The 20725-nt window shown below is 42.4% G+C and overlaps 1 protein-coding gene across 1 annotated transcript in view; it reads right to left on the bottom strand.

Annotated features, from left to right (window-relative positions):
* LOC124613658 (peptidoglycan-recognition protein SA-like) overlaps positions 1-20725 on the bottom strand; it is a 201315-nt gene that overhangs the window by 127228 nt on the left and 53362 nt on the right. The gene's annotated exons all lie outside the window — the stretch shown is intronic.

Here is a 20725-nt window from a genome sequence, read left to right on the forward strand (position 1 = left end):
GTAGGAGGAATCACAGATTCAAGGTGTAGACTTGAAACTGTAACGTAGATTGCGAGTGTTGAAATGAAGAGGATACCTGCCAAATGGCGGGAGTAGATAACTGTATCAGATCAACCTTTATTTCACAGATCCCCCTCCGCTCCCCATTTGAGTCTATCTAGTTTTCTGACGGCCACCATGTCTCTTGGTTTCCACTTGTCTACGTACAGTGACACTGAAATTCCTTGCCATTTAGAGCACTGCAGACGATTCTAAATACTGGATGTCATTTGGAGCTTTGCGTCTACAAAAATAGTTTCAACAACGTGAGTTATACAGAATAAAATTTGCCATAAACAACATTTCATGATATTACCTATTTCCGGTACTCACGTCTGAAACTGCATGCTTGCAAGATGGTAAAAATGCATCCGTTTAATATCTCTGTTAATTCTTAATTGTTTTAACAGAAACATTTGAGTCACCCTCTGTACGATGTGACATATGAGCTACGTCGGGCATGTCTGCCAGCAATGACAACGTTGCCTACAATGGTTTCACCTATATCGAAACTAATGAAAGTTTACGAGATGATTTCCGAAATTTTCATATTGTGATTTATTGATGACGCCGAGTTTGTAGAAAAGTGGACTATTTAAGTCCTGATCCATTTCACCACCGCCCATAAACACACAGGTTGATTAAAACTGTTTCCAAGTATTGCATTTCCTCATCGATTGCCACTCAGATGCGTTCCATAGGATTGACGTCAGATGACTTGGGCACAGAAGTACTTTCACGTTCTTCAATTTTGATATATTTCGAAATTAGGGGATGGCGCATTGTCTTTCTAGGTACAGTTCATCTGAGGGGTGTTATCTTCAAAATGGACGCATGTGATCTGAAAACAGCTTCGTGAATCATTCGCTGCTAAGAGAAGATGACAGTCGTATCAGAAGCCCCATTTGATCCCATTTAAACGTCCTCAAAAGGAGAACAACTTCGCCATTTGCCTGAACGATGTCCTCCTGGCAGGCAGTATAGATTTCCCATGTGGTTCCAAAATTCTCTTTCCCTGACATTCGTATATAAACCGTTTATCTCGAGTCATCGCCGCGCGGTTCGAGTCCTCCCTCAGGCACGGGTGTATGTATTGTCCTTAGCGCAAGTTAGTTTAGTTAGATTAAGTAGTGCGTAAGCTTAGGGGCCGATGACCTCAGCAGTTTGGTCCCATAAGACCTTACCACAAATTCCCAAAATTTCTTGAGTCATCGGTTGAGACGAACATGTTCCAATCTTCCAGCGTCCATTGACAGTGTTCCCAACTCGTACCAATCTCTTCATGTTTTCTGCAGCAAGTAGCCACTTCACTAAGAATTTTGTGGTAACAGCAAACTTCAAACTGATTTCTTGGAGTTTGCCTATGAAGACACACTGAATTCATTACAAAGAAGCATCCAGAATCGGGTATGAGTGGGTTCCTGCTCTATCAGGATGGCACACCGTTTCTGCTTGAGAAGATCAGTGCGGGCAATTTCTCGTCCGTAGCCCTAACTGTTGTTGGGGCAGTTCGCAGCGCCAAAGGTAGTATGCTACGTGACGCTTCAGCAATGGCGTCATTCGGGAACTTCTACATGTAGCATGCGCTTCAGTATGTGCGTTGAACATTCAGTGTTGATTTTCATGGTAGGTTAGGTATGGTGAAAGTAATCATCCACTGCAAGTATTACATTCAGAAGCCACATCAAGTTTTTTGAGTATATCAATTTTTCTAGGGAGAGTCAGAAGTAGAAACAGGAGCCGAAACCGGTGTTTATCGCATCGACTCAGTTACAATGGCAAGCGACGGCGTGTCTGTATGGCAAGCAACAGTTAGCATACTGGCAACACTGCAAAGTTTTCTGCATATCGCACCGCGCATAACGCATACGCCCCCGCCTTCTTACTTGCACACAACTACAGCAACATGCAATTACTTCCTGTTCTCCAAAGGAGAGGTGGCATCAGCAGTCGTCGATTTGAGTCTCTAGACACAGCTGTCTCTGGCGGCGATGTGTGCCTAAAGGGCCTCCAAAAAACAAGCCCACACCAGGTGGTATGAATGGTTGCAGCATTTCAAAAACAAGTGAGCTTGAGCTTACAGGAATATTTTAAAAAAATTACCTATCAGGAGTCAAAGCAGGAATAGCACAATGGGGTGTAGGGCTTTACATCAGGAAGGAAATGGAACCCAGCGTAGTTGCGATAAGGTATGTAAACGAACGACTGATGTGGATAGATTTGACAGTGTCTAGCAATAAAATTAGGATTGTGTCAGTATATTCGCATTGTGAAGGGACTGGTCAAGATAAGATGGATAGTTTTTATGAGGCACTCGGTGATGTAGTTGTTAGAGTAAAGGACAAGGACAGTGTTCTGCTCATGGGTGATTTTAATGCCAGGATTGGAAATCGAACAGAAGGGTATGAAAAGGTTATGGGTAAATTTGGAGAGGATATGGAGGCCAACAGGAACGGGAAACAACTCTTGGATTTCTGTACCAGAATGGGCTTAGTAATCACAAACTCCTTTTTTAAACATAAGAACATTCGCCGGTATACTTGGGAAGGCAGGAGAACCAGATCTGTCATTGACTATATAATAACATATCAGGAATTCAGGAAGGCTGTGAGGGACACACTTGTATTCATGGGATTCTTTGATCACACTGATCATTATTTAATCTGCAGTGAAATTAGGATTGTGAGGCCGAAAGTGCAGGAGGTCAGGTCCATATGTAGGAGGATAAGAATGGAGAAACTTCAGGATAAGGAAATCAGGCACAAGTACATAACAGTGATCTCAGAAAGGTACCAGTTAGTTGAATGTAGTCAATTACAGTCATTGGAAAAGGAATGGACAAGATACAGGGACACAGTACTAGAAGTGGCTAAAGAATGTCTTGGAACAGTAGTGTGTAAAGGTAGTATGAAGCAAACAGCTTGGTGGAATGACACAGTCAAGGCAGCCTGTAAAAGGAAAAAGAAGGCGTATCAAAAATGGCTACATACTAGAACTCAGGTAGACAGAGAAAGTTACGGTGAAGAAAGAAACAAAGCCAAACAGATAATTGCAGCATCCAAGAAGAAATCTTGGGAAGACTTTGGAAACAGGTTGGAAGCTTTGGGTCAAGCTGCTGGAAAACCATTCTGGAGTGTAATTAGCAGTCTTCGAAAGGGAGGTAAGAAGGAAATGACAAGTATTTTGGACAGGCCAGGAAAACTGCTGGTGAATCCTGTGGATCCCTTGGGCAGATGGAGGGAATATTTTGAAGAGTTGCTCAATGTAGGTAAAACTACGATCATTAATGTTTCAGATTTCGAGGTACAATGGGATAGGAATGATGATGGAAATAGGATCACATTTGAGGAAGTGGAGAAAATGGTCAATAGATTGCAGTGCAATAAAGCAGCTGGGGTGGATGCAATTAAGTCGGAACTCATCAAATACAGTGGAATGTCAGGTCTTAATGGCTACACAGGATAATTGAAATGGCCTGGGAGTCGGGACAGGTTCCATCAGACTGGACAAAAGCAGTAATCACACCAATCTTTAAACATGGAAACAGAAAAGATTGTAACAACTACATAGGTATCTCTTTAATCAGCGTTGTGGGTAAAATCTTCTCAGGTATTGTTGAAAGGAAAGTGCGAGTATTAGTTGAGAACCAATTGGATGAAAATCAGTGTGGGTTTAGGCCTCTTAGAGGTTGTCAGGACCAGATCTTTAGCTTACGGCAAATAATGGAGAAGTGTTATGAGTGGAACAGGGAATTGTATCTATGCTTTATAGATCTAGAAAAGGCATATGACCGGGTTCCTAGGAGGAAGTTATTGTTTGTTCTACGAGATTATGGAATAGGAGTCCAACTTTTGCAAGCAATTAAAGGTCTTTGCATGGATAGTCAGGCAGCAGTTAGAGTTGACGGTAAATTGAGTTCATGGTTCAGAGTAGTTTCAGGGGTAAGACAAGGCTGCAACCCGTCTCCACTGTTGTTCATATTATTTATGGATCATATGTTGAAAACAATAGACTGGCTGGTAAGATTAAGATATGTGAACACAAAATAAGCAGTCTTGCATATGCAGATGACTTAGTTGTGATGGTAGATTCGATTGAAAGTTTGCAAAGTAATATTTCAGAGCTAGATCGGAAATGTAACGACTATGGTATGAAGATTAGCATCTCCAGAACGAAAGTAATGTCAGTGGGAAAGAGATATAAATGAATTGAGTGCCAAATAGGAGGAACAAAGTTAGAACAGGTGGACGGTTTCAAGTACTTAGGATGCACATTCTCACAGGATGGCAACATAGTGAAAGAACTGGAAGCGAGGTGTAGAAAAGCTAATGCAGTGAGCGCTCAGCTACGATCTACTTTCTTCTGCAAGAAGGAAGTCAGTACCAAGACTAAGTTATCTGCGCACCGTTCAATCTTTCGACCAACTTTGTTGTATGGGAGCGAAAGCTAGGTGGATTCAGGTTACCTTATCAAAAAGGTTGAGGTTATGGATATGAAAGTAGCTAGTATGATTGCAGGTACTAATAGATGGGAACAATGGCAGGAGGGTGTCCACAATGAGGAAATCAAAGAAAAACTGGGAATGAACTCTATAGATGTAGCAGTCAGGGCGAACAGGCTTAGATGGTAGGGTCATGTTACACGAATGGGAGAAGCAAGGTTACCCAAGAGACTCATAGGTTCAGCAGTAGAGGGTAGGAGGAGTCGGGGCAGACCAAGGAGAAGGTACCTGGATTCGGTTAAGAATGATTTTGAAGTAATAGGCTTAACATCAGAAGAGGCACCAATGTTAGCACTGAATAGGGGATCATGGAGGAATTCTATAAGGGGGACTATGCTCCAGACTGAACGCTGAAAGGCATAATCAGTCTTAAATGATGATGATGATGATGATGATACATGTTCGTATCGTAGAGCAAGTGTGATTTATCTGTGGGTGCACAGGGTATGTATTAGTTTCTGTGAGCCAGGCTGATTCTTGGGGCTCAGACGGAATAATTCTGGCTGGTTGTGGGTTTCCCTCGCGGCTATCCTCATCATATTTTCATATATTTGGGGAATTTTATGACATCAAGACTAAAATACACTCGCTGACAAGAAAAAGTGAAACACCCAGAAGGGAAAGAGGAAACGAACTGATACTTCGCAGGCCGAGACGGTATATGACGTTGTTTCAGCGACTGAAAAATCGAGTCAAATTTACAAAGAACTTGGCAGTATGAGCGCACTTATCAATACGATGTTGCATCCTCCTCTTATCTGGATGAATGGATTGATTCGATTGGACATGGTGTAATAAAGTTGTTGTGTCCTCTCCTCCAGGCCAAGCCAGCCGACTACTGTTTCAACTGGTACTAGATGTCTTGCGCACTGGCACTGGGAAAGAGTTGACGTCCGAGCTGTTCCCACACGTTCTGTCGGGGAGAGATAGTCACGGCAATACCTCAAAATCACGTAGACAGGTCACAGAAAAATGTGCTGAGTGTGGACGAGCATTGTCCTGTTGAAAAGGAGGCACCCAAGACTTTCTCATTACGGGTAACACATGAGGACGCAGAATGTCCGTGATACATCGTTGTGCTGTGAGAGTTCCCTCAATCACTATCAACCCTGACGTGAAGCCATACCTGATGATTCCCCACACCATGATACTAGGAGTTATGTCATTGGGCCTCTCCAAAATATTGGAAGAACGGGGCCTCTTCCCACGTTGTCGCAATACCCGTCGATGACGGACATCCGGGGGAGTGCTCAACTGCAGTACGACTCCATTCATTAGCAGTCCATGTTTCCCAGGTACGGTACTACTCCAAACGCTGGTGTTAACAGCAGCCTACACATGGGACAGTAATCCCCCGGTTTGACTGTTGCTAGTCTGCGACCAGTGGTGTGGGATGACACAGAATGTTGCAGAAGTGCATTACTTATTCTGGATGACAGGTGCAGGTGTGAAAGATTTACGATGTGCTTGGTGCACGAAACGGTGATCCTCAAATGGCTCTGAGCGCTATGGGACTTAACTTCTGAGGTCCCCTAGAACTTAGAACTGCTTAAGCCTAACTAACCTAAGGACATCACACACATCCATGTCCGAGGCAGGATTCGAACCTGCGACCGTAGCGGACGCGCGATTTCAGACTGTAGCGCCTAGAACCGCTCGGCCACCCCGGGCGGCGGTGATTCTCACTTGTGGTGGTCGGAGGTTGTGGACTGGAGCCTCGAAGACGAATATACTTGCCCTCACGTTCCCAAGCACTCCATCGTCGGACCGATCCGAATGCCCCACATACCTGGTTAATGCGCCATTCAACCAGCCGGCCAAATGGAGACCCACAACGAGGGCCCCTTCGAACTCTGTCAGGTGCTGATGAAGCTGTCTCAAACGATTACTTTGCATCTCCGTGTCTTTCACAGTGACCACTCAACAGTGACGCTTTTCACGCCCCTGGTAACATCACTTAACACGAATAACACTCTAGCACTCTTGTGGCCGATCTACCTGTCACAAAGAATTGCAGCTCTAATCATTCACATACCCGCCGATGGTGTGTACGTGTGCGAAGTTGCATTGTCTTTCGCTGTTTCAGTCAGGCAGTGTAACTGTTGATATATGTCTATTGTTTGAAAAATATCCTGTATGAATAAAACAAGCTCTGTTCCACACAAGTGATTTCCCAAACTCATGCTGACTCTTCGAGAGATCACTCTTATCCCAAGGAACGTAACGATGTCTTAGCTTAAAATGTGTTCTAGGATCCTGCAGCAGACGAACGTCAGCGATACTGATCTGTTGTTCTGTGCACCTGATATCTTTCCCTTTGCTAGAAAAACAGGACTGACCTGCTCTCCTTTGGAGTCGCGTCTGGTTATTCGTTGCGCGATACATTCTCGATAAACATGGGCTAGGAAAGTGGCAACTCCGGAGCAAAATGTAATCGGAAATTCGTCAGGGCATGGTACCTTGTTCGCTTTGAGTAGTGTTAATTGTTTTTCAGTACTGGAATTGTTTATTTCAGTATCATTTGTGAGTGTCTGTCGCCCTCAACCACTGGTATGATAGTGTTCTTTTAAATGCGGAATTTATCATTTCAGCTTTCCGTCGGAAATCTAAGGTTTTAATAGTAGACTGAGCCACTGTCGACTCTATCCGTGGCACCACGGAGCGAGTTTCGGTAGCCTGAACTGGCAGTGCTACTCAACGGCCGTGCAAGGGGCACGCAGCCAATCACAGGCAGGTCAACGCCCTGCGAATGGAGCACCACGCCAGCAAGAGAGAGAGAGAGAGAGAGAGAGATACAGAGTCAAAGTCAGAGCAGCGGGCATTCAGCTACGGTGAAAGTCTAGATGTAAGCGGACGCACGAATATCGAGAGACATAAAAGTAACTTGGGGTGTGCTCCAGAGCAGCGTTATAGAGCAGTCAGTGTTCATCGCTTTCAGTGGGGACCCAATATGCACCAACATAATTTCAGAGGTTGTTCAGGGTAATATTTTCCTGCATTTTAGTATAAGGGACCGGCGGCCTTCAATGCTTGCTGCAAACAGTTGTACTTCGTTTGATTTCTTACCCAGATTTATCTTTATATATGCGTTACACTGAAAATGTCTGCACACAAGTGTCGACGATATGCGCTGTGTGTCTTGTCTGAAAACAAAATTGAACTATCCATTCACGGTCATGCAGTTAACAACAGTAACATCCACTTCACTCTTGCCATTTTCATTATTTGTACACTTTACCTTTATTAAGGAAGTATTCAATTACGAAGATTTATAATATTTACTCTACACGTAATACTACAGAGTAATTAATCAGTCACGTCCATATGACGAAAGTAGATGCCATAAACATCCGTAAAGACTCCATATTTGCATCAAAAATATTACGTTTGACAAATTTTAACTTGTGGCATGGAATTACAAATTTATTTCAGCATTGGAATATTTGTAAGTATTAGGGACAATGATATTCCACTAACTAAGCATTTACACTTTCTTGTTATACTCTGGATAAAACTCTTAATACCGAAACAGAAATGTCGTATTGAAAGATTACAGCAGAAGAAAACGCAAGTCTTATTATTATTTGTCATTTCAGATCTGATTTATAGCGGATAAAAAGGTAAAGGCACACTATTGAAGCTCCTTCATTGTCAACTTTAAGCGTATTCCTAAGCTCAAAGATCAAATTATGACAGGATATGAATATTTCCACAGAGGATATGAATATTTCCACAGAGTTACGTTGTGGACAGTAGATAAAACTAAAGTCCATTAATGATTGCACAATGCCAGAATTTTCTGTATGAATGGAAATGTAAAAATAAATATTTGCTCTTGTTAGGAAAAGTTAGGAAAGTAGTAATCATAATCCTTTCAAGTGATACACAGAAGTATCGATAGGTTTACTGGATAGGTCTATTACAGAGACTGCTTACACTAAGCTCGTCCGTCCTCTTCTGGAGAACTGATGTGTAGTGTGGGATCCGCATCAGACAGGACTGACGGAGGACCGAAAAAGTTCAGAGAAGGGCAGCTCGTTTTGTATTATCGCGAGATAGGGGAGAGAGCGCCAAGGACATAGTACACTAATTGGTGTGGCAGTCTTTAAAACAAAGGCGTTTTTCGCTGCGGTAGGAGATTCTCATGAAATTTCAGTCATCATCTTTCTCCTCAGAGTGTGAAAACATTTTGTTGTTGCCCACTTACACAGGGAGAAATGATTATCATAATAAAATAAGAGAAATCAGAGATCGCACTTACAGATTTAAGTTTCGTTTTTCTCGCGCTCTGTTCGGGAGTGGAACGGTAGAGAAGTAGCTTGAAGGTGGTTCGAAGAACCCTCTGCCAGGCACTTAGTTGTGAATTGGAGAGTAGTCATGTAGATTTACATGTAGAACTGGGCGATATTCACCTCGCATATGTGTTCGCCGGACGCAATGCAAGAACGACACAATGATGCTGTGTTTAGCCGTTCCCCTTAGCGAAGCACACCACAATGTTAGAGCGTGTAAGTTAGTCAATATTGCGAGCGCGCACTCTTCCGTGATCATGGAGTCGACAATTTGTGCACATATAGGGTATTTCCGTAAAAGCGTACAAAAATGTGACAGGAGATAGAGAATGCTCCGCTGAACAATTTCAGGTAGGGAACCTGGTGTCGGACAGGCCAGCTTAAGGAGACATGGAAGTAAACTTGTCTATCGCTTTATCTAGCATTACTCTTTTCCTGCTTATTTACGTCTAACATGCGCACAAGTTTATACGTACTGAGATGTCTTCTTATATTTACATTCCTAATTTCCTGCAAGGAAACAAGCAATTGCCAGAATTGTAGCTGCCTGTGATATGATTCGAAACACACCAGGGATATTTGTCAGGGTGCGTCATAATCTTGTTCGGCGATGTCATGCATGCATTATGGTTAATGGCCGTCAGTTTCATCATATTTTGTAAGACACAGTACAGATGGTATGTTCACTTTGTCAGTGATGGTATTTGCAATTAACTACAACTAATGTAAATAAAAAAGTATACAGTGATGCGATTTTATTCCTATTATCTCCTTAAGCCGGCTCCTCCAACCCCAGTTTCCCCAATTCAAATTCTTCAGTGGAGCATCCTCTACGTCCTGTTAAATTTTTGCACGCTCTAACGGAATCGTCCTGTATGTCTGGCATCGAGGTAGAAATATTTATTGAGGGAATTGTAAGGAAGTGTGGTTCGCTAACGAAACAGATCGCTTATAAAATCCTGACCGATTCTTTGCACTCCGCAAGCCACCTTACGGTGCTTAGTGGAGGGCACTTTGTGTACCACTGTTATTTCCCTTTTTTCATGTTCCAGTAGCGATTAGTTCGCGGGAAGAAAGATTACTGAGCTCACATCTCTCTAATTTTAACTTGATGGTGTAAGACGTGTATATTTCTATTGTCTATTGTCAAACCACAATTTATGAAAGATGTTTATATTTTATTAATAGGATTAAGTAGGAATAATTAATATTTGTCATGTTGGAAATAATTGTGGTAGCAGGGAATATCTGCACCAAAGTATTGGTGATATAACTTTAAAAAGGGCGGGAGAAACCGCGTATGGATACATTTTAAGAAAAGAGCGGGAAAGACCGCGCATTGATACATTTTGTAATGGTAGCAGGGATCGTCTGCACCAAAAAGCATTGTTGGCAGGAGAGACCGCACTTTAGCGTTCGTAGGAAGTCAGTAGTAAGCGAGAAGTGAAGCGAGTCGGTAGCAGGTCTGAAGGTTGAGAGGAGCGGTGTGCCTGCCAGCCACTAGCTATGATTTACAAGAGATTATAAACGGATGTACAGAGACATCAGCTAACTATTATAATAAGAGGAACTAATATTATTGAATTAATTTTTTGAGAAACTCAAGACTACTGAAGGTTTGTTTGCGCATTGCTAGTTGTAAAATTATTGTAAAAAGTAAGTCCCATTTGAACGTTTGTAAAATCATTTCATTCAGAATATAATTAACTTTTACCAGCAATATTGCATTTCTAATTATATAATTATAATCCAACCCAAAAACCATCAACGTAAAACTTTGCAAAATTTTATTGTTGTCAAGAAAAAGTTTAACTATGAATTACGTAAGTTCAGTCAAATTAATTAAAGAATAACGTCAGCTTTGCTATTAAAGAATAACGTCAGCTTTGGTAATAAATACAGCCACTTATTATGAAAGCCCACTAGCAGCTAACAGAGTATTGTAAAAGAGAGTAAGTACGAGGTGCATTCAAGTTCTAAGGCCTCCGATTTTTTTTCTCCAGACTGGAAAGAGATAGAAACATGCACATCGTTTTAAAATGAGGGCGTGTTCATTGTCAATACGTCCCACAGATGGCAGCAGCGTGCGGCAGATGGAATTTTACCGACAGCGGCGAGAATGAGAACTGTTTTAAATACTTAAAATGGCGACGTTTTCCTTACTTGAACAGCGTGCAATCATTCGTTTTCTGAATTTGTGTGGTGCGAAACCAATTGAAATTCATCGACAGTTGAAGAAGACATGTGGTGATGGAGTTATGGATGTGTCGAAAGTGCGTTCGTGGTGCGACAGTTTAATGAAGGCAGAACATTGTGTGACAACAAAACGAAACAACCTCGGGCTCGCACAAGCCGGTCTGACGACATGATCGAGAAAGTGGAGAGAATTGTTTTGGGGGATTGCCGAATGACTGTTGAACAGATTGCCTCCAGAGTTGACATTTCTGTGGGTTCTGTGCACACAATCCTGCATGACGACCTGAAAATGCGAAAAGTGTCATCCAGGTGGGTGCCACGAATGCTGACGGACGACCACATGGCTGCCCGTGTGGCATGTTGCCAGGCAATGTTGATGCGCAACGACAGCATGAATGGGACTTTCTTTTCGTCGGTTGTGACAATGGATGAGGCGTGGATGCCATTTTTCAATCCAGAAACAAAGCGCCAGTCAGCTCAATGGAAGCACACAGATTCACCGCCACCAAAAAAATTTCGGGTAACCGCCAGTGCTGAAAAAATGATGGTGTCCATGTTCAGGGACAGCGAGGGCGTAATCCTTACCCATTGCGTTCCAAAGGGCACTACGGTAACAGGTGCACCCTACAAAAATGTTTTGAAGAACAAATTCCTTCCTGCACTGCAACAAAAACGTCCGGGAAGGGCTGCGCATGTGCTGTTTGACCAAGACAATGCACCCGCATATCGAGCTAACGTTACGCAACAGTTTCTTCGTGATAACGACTTTGAAGTGATTCTTCATGCTCCCTACTCACCTGACCTGGCTTCTAGTGACTTTTGGCTTTTTCCAACGATGAAAGACACTCTCCGTGGCCGCACATTCACCAGCCGTGCTGCTATTGCCTCAGCGATTTTCCAGTGGTCAAAACAGACTCCTAAAGAAGCCTTCGCCGCTGCCATGGAATCATGCTGTCTGCGTTGTGAAAAATGTGTTCGTCTGCAGGGCGATTACGTCGAGAAGTAACGCCAGTTTCATCGATTTCGGGTGAGTAGGTAATTAGAAAAAAAATCGGAAGCCTTAGAACTTGAATGCATCTCGTATATTCATGTCGCAGTTCGATGTAGCAGACAGATGGCGATCCAGTAACAGTAAAAAAGGTAAGGAACAGTTTTGGGTTATTGCAGATAACGACTGAGGGCCACGACGACGACACATTCTATGTTTCGTCGAAATAATCAGAAAATTACTTTTAATAAGCAGCAATTAAATTTGTATGCGAAGATAGAGAAAGCGAATAAATTTCAAAGGGAAGACTTCATTTGTTATTATTAAGCAAGAGATAGAAATCCTAAGGAAAGGTTTCATAGTTTATTGTAAAATGGAAGGTTACCATTAACAAAAGAGGTATAGAGGAGACGGGAAGGTTTCAATGGTCTTTTCGCGAGATGTACGCAGGTGGAAGCAATATATTGGGTGCCTCTTGTGGGAACGTACGCTCTCGGAATATGGTGATGCAGAACGCCTCTCTCACAGCCACTGCCATTGGAGTTGGCTAAGCATCTCCTTTACGCTTTTGCACTTTCTAAATGAAGCTGTAACAAGGCGCACTGCTCTTCTTTGGATCAACTCTAATTCCTCTATCAATCATATCTGATACGGATCCCAGACTCACGAGCAATATTCAGGTCCCGGTCGAACAAGGGTTCTTTAAACCTCCTCCTTTGTGAGTGAACTGCATTTCCTGAGGATGGTTCCAATGAATCTCAGTCTGGCGTCTATCTTACCTACGATTATTTTTTCGGTGGGCGTTCTACTTGAAATCGATCCGCACCAGGCCCCCACAACCGCACGAGTGGACGACTGTGAAGAGCGGACAAATTGAATAGCTGGGTGGCGGCCATTAGAGTGGTAAACTGACACGCGGAGTTCGAATGTTTATACATTGCTTTTGGTTATAAAATGCCTTCCCTTGACTTAGGTCACAAACATAATGCCTCATTTAATACGTTACAATATACTTTTTAATTTATGAACAAACAGCAACTAGTCACTGTTTATGAATTTATCTTACGTACTACATGGAATCTGCGTAGCTAAAAGTTATGGACTGGACCCCTAGCATTTTTCGTAGTTCATTTATGATAGATGTACGCAAAATGCATCAAATTACTCGAAGATTTGCCGATTATATTAATAGATATTTTCTGACTCTACCTTGCTTTAGATTTTATGACGAGAAGTGCGTTATATACGGCATAGTGCTTTGGCAACTCACGACCAAATTATCAAGTTTCAACCTAACCTAGACCATGAAAACACTACCGATCAGCCAACTATCTTCAAAATGATCAGAACATATAAAATGGTATTCTGTCGGTCGGAAATCTTGCCTCCTGACAGCGTGTAACCATTTTTGTAACAGCTGTGGTTTTGAGAAAGGAAACCTGCAAATAGATGCACAGACATTATGCTAATACCGTGTTACAAAAACATTTATTAAGCAAGTGCACCGACATAAAAAACAACTTAAAATATCCACATAACTGTGAAATGTAATATTCGTTCCTTTCTCGAATTTATTTGTACAATTAATCGCTGCACAACTCTTCACCATTGTACTTCTTTTCATTGGAACGTACAGACAGTAGAATTACGACTAACAAATACTGTATGTACGCCCCAACAAATATACAACGTTGAATAAGGGTCTTCATAAACAACAATACTACACAACACATCAGACTACAACCACTATAATGGCGTCCAGCCGAAGGTTCAAATTATCCCGCGACTGCAGCGCCATCAGTGAGTCTAGTTATTTTTTACAAGGTCTTTGATCCGCACACATAGTCTTAGTCCTAGACATTTTATGGATGTGACTGTTTCCAGCGATTGTTCTGCAACTGTGTAACCAGACAATAATGGCTCTTTCAATCGAATTCGATTAACGGAATAGATAGAAGACACTGAAAGAGCAGTTGCACGATTCGTCACGGATTTCTTGAGTGTAAGAGAGTTACAGAAATGCTCAACAATATATAGTGGAAGACATTTCGATAAGTTCTCCATCGTGAAGAACTGTATTCAGTCCAAGTCAAACGGCCACGTACTAATTATTCCAACTTATATTTCATCTAATGACAAGTTTCCTAAAATCATAGACGTTCAGCTCAATATATTGGGCTACCAACAGTCGTTTTACCAGCGTAGCATCAGCAAACTGAACACGAAGAAGAAAGGGGGACTGAGACTGGAATACAGCGAACCCTGGTGCCACACGCGGTATGGTGGCTTGCGGAGTACAGTGCAGATTTTACAGTTGTGGCTGTTTCCAGTGATTTATTGCTAACCGTGTAATCTCACAACGATGAATGCTATCTAAAAACACCTTCTTTGAAATTATTTGTATTTTGGGTTCAGTTTAAGCTGAAGGACTTTACTCCACTGACGGAAGAAGTCCAGTGGTGCCATCTCTACTTATAGCACCACGATGATCGAACAAAACTGTTGCTTCACGACGGTTGCACTTGAATGGAAATGACAATAGTACGCCCCGTTAGCTGAGTGGTCAGTGAGTCTCTCATGCAGCGGGCCCGGTTTCGATTCCCGGTCCTGTCGGGGATGTTTCCCGCTCGAATACTCGGTGTTGTGTTGTCGTCATCGTCATTGACAAGCAATTCGCCCAACGTGGCGTCAGCTAGATAGACTTCCGACTCGGCGGCCGAACTTTACCAGGTTGGGGCTCCCAGCCATCAGTGCTAAACTGACGTTTCATTTCATAGAGACAACGGTCAAACCGTTATGACACGCAAAGTGCGAAACTAACATGGGTGTAAACTTAACGAAGACGTGCTTTCCAGCGGGCTTGGTCGTCTCTCGTACGGGACGTGCTCTCCAAAGTGATCTACGAGATCTCCAACGGTAGTTGTCAGCTACGTCCGGCTCGCCACGCACACAGATTTCAGTCCAAAAATGTCCAAGCGTTTAATATCTGCGAAGACGAAGTTAGTGTGTCTCAGCTACGCACGGAGAAAATCATAAGCAACATTGTGGGTGTGTTAATGGATTCGAAGGCGCTTAACAAGCACATCAGACAAAATGTTAGTAAGCCCTAGAAGACATCGCGCTAACAGCGTGTAATAGCACTTCTAGGCCTGAGAATGGCCTCCGTTCACCGAGAAAGAGAGTTGTTTGAGGTATGCAACATACAGCCAAAGCCAATGATTGATGATCATATACTCTAGAGCTACTAAACAGCGAGGAGGTCAGCTGATATGTGTCACACGCTGGTCCAAATAATCACGGACGTTTTCTAGTAAGATCAGGCAATTTAGCGATGGAGTGTTAGAGGGTTCGTCAAACCAATAACAGGTGCGTGCAGTCCTGTGAACGCGGCTATTGTCATCATGGAAGACAGTTCCTTATTTATATAAATGATATGCCCTTTAGTATTACGGGTAACTCTAAAATATTTCTGTTTGCTGATGACACTAGCTTGGTAGTAAAGGATGTTGTGTGCAACATTGGCTCGGTTTCTAATAGTGCAATACATGACCTCAGTTCATGGCTAGTAGAAAATAAACTAACGCTAAATCACTGTAAGACTCAGTTTTTACAGTTTCTAACACACTATTCAACAAAACCTGACGTTTTAATTTCACAGAACGGGCATATGATTAGTGAAACTGAACAGTTCAAATTTCTTGGTGTTCAGATAGATAGTAAACTGACGCGGAAAGCCCACGTTCATGATCTTGTTCAAAGACTTAATACTGCCATTTTTACTATTCGAATGGTATCAGAAGTGAGTGATCGTTCGACACGAAAATTAGTCCACTTTGCTTATTTTCATTCGCTATTGTCATATGGTATTATATGTTGGGGTAACTCTCCCCATTCTAAAAGGAAATTTTTGGCTCAGAAACGGGCGGTTCGGCCAATAAGTGGTGTTAGTTCACGAACCTCTTGTCGACCTCTGTTCACGAGTCTGGGTATTTTAACATTGGCCTCTCAATATGTATATTCCTTATTGTCGTTTCTTGTTACCAATATTAGTTTATTCCCAAGAATAAGTAACTTTCACTCGGTTAATACCCGGCAGAAATCAAACCTGCCTTTGGATCGAACTTCCTTAACTCTTGTGCAAAAAGGTGTGCAGTAGACTGCTGCATCCATTTTCAATAAGCTGCCACTCTAATTCAAAAATCTTAGCAGTAATCCACTCGCTTTCAAATCGAAACTGAAGAGTTTCCTCATGGGTCACTCCTTCTATTCTGTCGAGGAATTCCTTGAAAGCCGGCAAGAGTGTCCGAGCGGTTCTAGGCGCTACAGTCTGGAACCGCGCGACCGCTACGGTATGGTAGCACTGTATGTAGCCATATCACTGTAGTCTCCTTTTCCTTATTACATCAGGCAGCTTTTTCATTTGAAATGGAACGCTCTATTTCATTTTAATGTGCATTCAGCATCACTAGTACTTACAAGTCCCAGTATGTTCTTAAAAATTATTCTTTCATATTTTTCGCAGTGGTACCGCACCGGTACCATTGTGTCATAGTCTCTTAGTTTCATGTTCTTTGACAAAGATTTTTTGGTATATATGTTTTTCTTATAGAGAATCAACCTATATTTTATGTATTCCATTTCCTATTGCTATCTTTTCTTTCATATTGTTCCTTATCCATTATCCTATGCATTTAAAGTAATTTGTTTTAGATGTTATGTTTTTATGAACTTACTCTGGGAGGCATCACTAGTATTTGTCATGAACAGCGTTTTTTTTTTTCAAATGATATATTTAGTCCTATTTTCGAAGTTTGTTTCTGTAGTTTTTTGATTTATTCTTTGCCACTAACCAGTGTGGCAGTAGTTAACGACATGCCACTTGCAGAAGTTAGACAACTTATGGTGATTTTATTTGCATTTCTTCCAAGTTGAACACCCGTATTATTGACAGATTTCCTGCATTCTGTCATTACTTTCTCTAACGCACAGTTCAAAAGTACAGGTGACAAACCATCTGCTTGTCTTACATTTGCCTTTATTTCAAAAGATTTTGACAGTCCCATCGTAAATTTTGCTTTGGAATTTAATTTCTTAAAGTTCCTTTTTCTGTTTTACTGTCTGTCCGAATTCCTTTACAATTTTAGTAAGTGAATTTCTTTCAACTGACTCATAAGCCGTTTTAAAATATACAAAAAGTTGTCACATATTTCAAGTGTCTGGTTTTTGATACTTGTATCATGCTATTTATACTTAATATTTTCTCTGTATAAGACCTTACCTTCCTAAACATAATTCAAATATACAAAAAATTGTCACATATTTCAAGTGTCTCGTCTTCCATACTTCTATCATGCTATCTATACTTACTATTTTCTCTGTACAAGACCTTCCCTTCCTAAACTCTGCTTCATATTCCCCTAGTTGCTGGTTTCTTCTTTCAGCTGTCTTCCAAAGCGTATTGTATATGATCTTGAAAGCTATTGTAACTGTGAGGATCTGTTTTATTTCCTTTTTTTTATCCAGTGGATGTATTAATGCCGAGATCCGTTGTGATTGTGAGGCGTTTGCTATGCAAATTTCGTTAATGATTTTGTGAAATATGGAATAATTTCACCACAGTTTTTCCATTATTCACTAACTATATTACAAAAGTTACTGCTGTGGCAACCGAAGAACAGTGGTTATAAATAGTAACAATATACTTTCTATGTGATTCTACATTTTTTTAATTTCTTATTCGTTCACGTGAAGTGTGGCTGTCTGTTGATGGTAGGTAGAAGACAGCAGGTCAAATAATGTTCAGCTGAGTTCCATCTCTGACCGCTAACGGTGGACTGTAGGGACGCAGTTTAGAGCTGATTTGCTTTTACTGTACTTCTTTTCGAGCCGCGAAGCTATTTAATCTTGGGAAAACGTTTTTCTGTCACGCAGATCTGAAGAATCCATTAGTATCTGAATAGAATATGAGAGATTCGAATAGGAAAATGGATGGAGAGTCAATTTAGATTTTCAACGTGAAAGATCTTGGCAGTGCATGTGATAACATAACGTTCATGAGGTCCGAAATGTTAGTACACTACTGGCCATTAAAATTGCTACACCACCAAAAATGACGTGCTACAGACGCGAAATTTAACCGACAGGAAGAAGATGCTGTGATATGCAAATGATTAGCTTTTCAGAGCATTCACACAAGGTTGGCGCCAGTGGCGACACCTACAACGAGCTGACATGAGGAAAGTTTCCAACCGATTTCTCATACACAAACAGCAGTTGACCGGCGTTGCCTGGAGAAACGTTGTAGTGATGCCTCGTGTAAGGAGGAGAAATGCGTACCATCACGTTTCCGACTTTGATAAAGGTCGGATTGTAGCCTATCGCGATTGCGGTTTATCGTATCGCGACAATGCTGTTCGCGTTGGTCGAGATCCAATGGCTGTTAGCAGAATATGGAATCGGTGGGTTCAGGAGGGTAATACGGAACGCCGTGCTGGATCCCAACGGCATCATATCACTAGCAGTCGAGATGACAGGCATCTTATCCGCATGGCTGTAACGGATCGTGCAACCACGTCTCGATCCCTGAGTCAACAGATGGGGACTTTGCAAGACAACAACCGTCTGCACGAACAGTTCGACGACGTTTGCAGCAGCATGGACTATCAGCTCGGAGACCATGGCTGCAGTTACCCTTGACGCTGCATCACAGACAAGAGTGCCTGCGATGGTGTACTCAACGACGAACCTGGGTGCACGAATGGCAAAACGTCATTTTTTCGGACGAATCCAGGTTCTGTTTACAGCATCATGATGGTCACTTCCGTGTTTGGCGACATGGCGGTGAACGCACATAGAAAGTGTGTATTCGTCATCGCCATACTGGCGTATCACCCGGGGTGATGTTATGGGGTGCCATTGGTTACACGTCTCGGTCACCTCTTGTTCGCATTGACGGTACTTTGAACAGTGGACGTTACATTTAAGATGTGTTATGGCCTGTGGCTCTACCTTTCATTCGATCCCTGCGAAACCCTACATTTCAGCAGGACTATGCATGACCGTATATTGCTGGTTATGTACGGGCTTTCTGGATACAGAAAATGTTCGACTGCTGCCCTGGCCAGAACATTCTCCAGATCTCTCACCAATTGAAAACGTCTTGTCAATGGTGGCCGAGCAACTGGCTCGTCACAATACGCCAGTCACTACTCTTGATGAAGTGTGCTATCGTGTTGAAGCTGCATGGGCAGCTGTACCTGAATACGCTATCCAAGCTCTGTTTGGCTCAATGCCCAGGCGTATCAAGGCCGTTATTACGGCCAGAGGTGGTTGTTCTGGGTACTGATTTCTCAGAATCTGTGCACCCAAATTGCGTGAAAATGTAATCACATGTCAGTTCTAGTATGACATATTTGTCCAATGAATACCCGTTTATCATCTGCATTTCTTCTTGGTGTAGCAATTTTAATGACCAGTAGTGTATTATTCCATTAGAACCTTCACTATCCGATTCGTTGCGGAATTGTCATTGACTTGGCTAGGAACTGTAGATGGAGGAATCTACAGGCAGCAAGCGACAACGAACCAAGGAAATGGTGAACTACAGTCCAAAAGGAAGGAAGACAGGTCACCAAGGAAACGGCGCACATGAATAGTATGAAGAGGGAGCAGTCATCTCATGTCAGTGTGTAATTGGAATGTGGGGACGTGAACTCCACACAATGACGTCACATAACCTGTCCAGCGCGAGGACGACTGCCGCGTCTCCCAGAATGGCTTTCGTCTGGTGGCACGCGCCAGCACGAACCTTCATTGGAGGGGCCACGAGCTGACCTTGGCTGGCTAGCGTGATCCTCTCCTCTCCGCCCCGCACAGACGCAGCTGCGAGAACAGTAAATACGGACGCCGTCGCTTCACAGAAGACCCTGACATCAAATACTCTCACGTCGAGTCTTACGTCACATCCATGCTGGCAACTCTTGATTCTCTGCAGCCTGCATAGCCGCTTTGAGCTACACTAAGCGGCGTAGCATACGGATCCTTAAAAATACGCTCATTTATAGCAAACGCCTGTTGAGTGTGCGAGTGTCAATGGCGTCTATGCTTACGGATTGAGGTTTGTTTGCTCGTATACAGGTATACGCTGATATCCGCAATGATAATTAATTTTCAGATAAAAGTCCATACCGACGTATATATTCGCGATTATATCTGCGGATATACGCAGTAATGATTATTTTTTGGTTAAAAGACAAAGCATAGCGTCAGTTAAGATATCCCGATGCGATGCAGGTATGGGACTGGCCAATGTGGTGTATTGCAGATACCATTTCTCTTATTCGTGCAGAACTTTACTTACACGTTATCGACTCAGCTATGCGAGTAGATTCGTGACTTCATGTTAGAATGGTCACAGTACGTAGTAACAGACGGGACCTAATTCACTGACACCGAAGTTATATCTGTAGTTCCCCAAGGAGTTTACTAGGCCATTTGGTATTTTTCACACATATAAATGATTTGGGAGATTATACCATCAGCCCTCTCGATTGCAGATGATGCCGTCGTTTACCGATCAGTCAAGCTGACAAGAGATTACAACGATTTCCTAAATGACTTACACTAGATACCTGAATGGTCCGAAATGTAGCAAGTAACCCCGAAAAATAAAAATAAGCTTTATCTTCCGCATCAGAACTGAGCGAAATC

Source organism: Schistocerca americana, chromosome 4 (genome assembly GCF_021461395.2).
Source record: "Schistocerca americana isolate TAMUIC-IGC-003095 chromosome 4, iqSchAmer2.1, whole genome shotgun sequence".
Classification (NCBI taxonomy): Eukaryota; Metazoa; Arthropoda; class Insecta; order Orthoptera; family Acrididae; genus Schistocerca; species Schistocerca americana.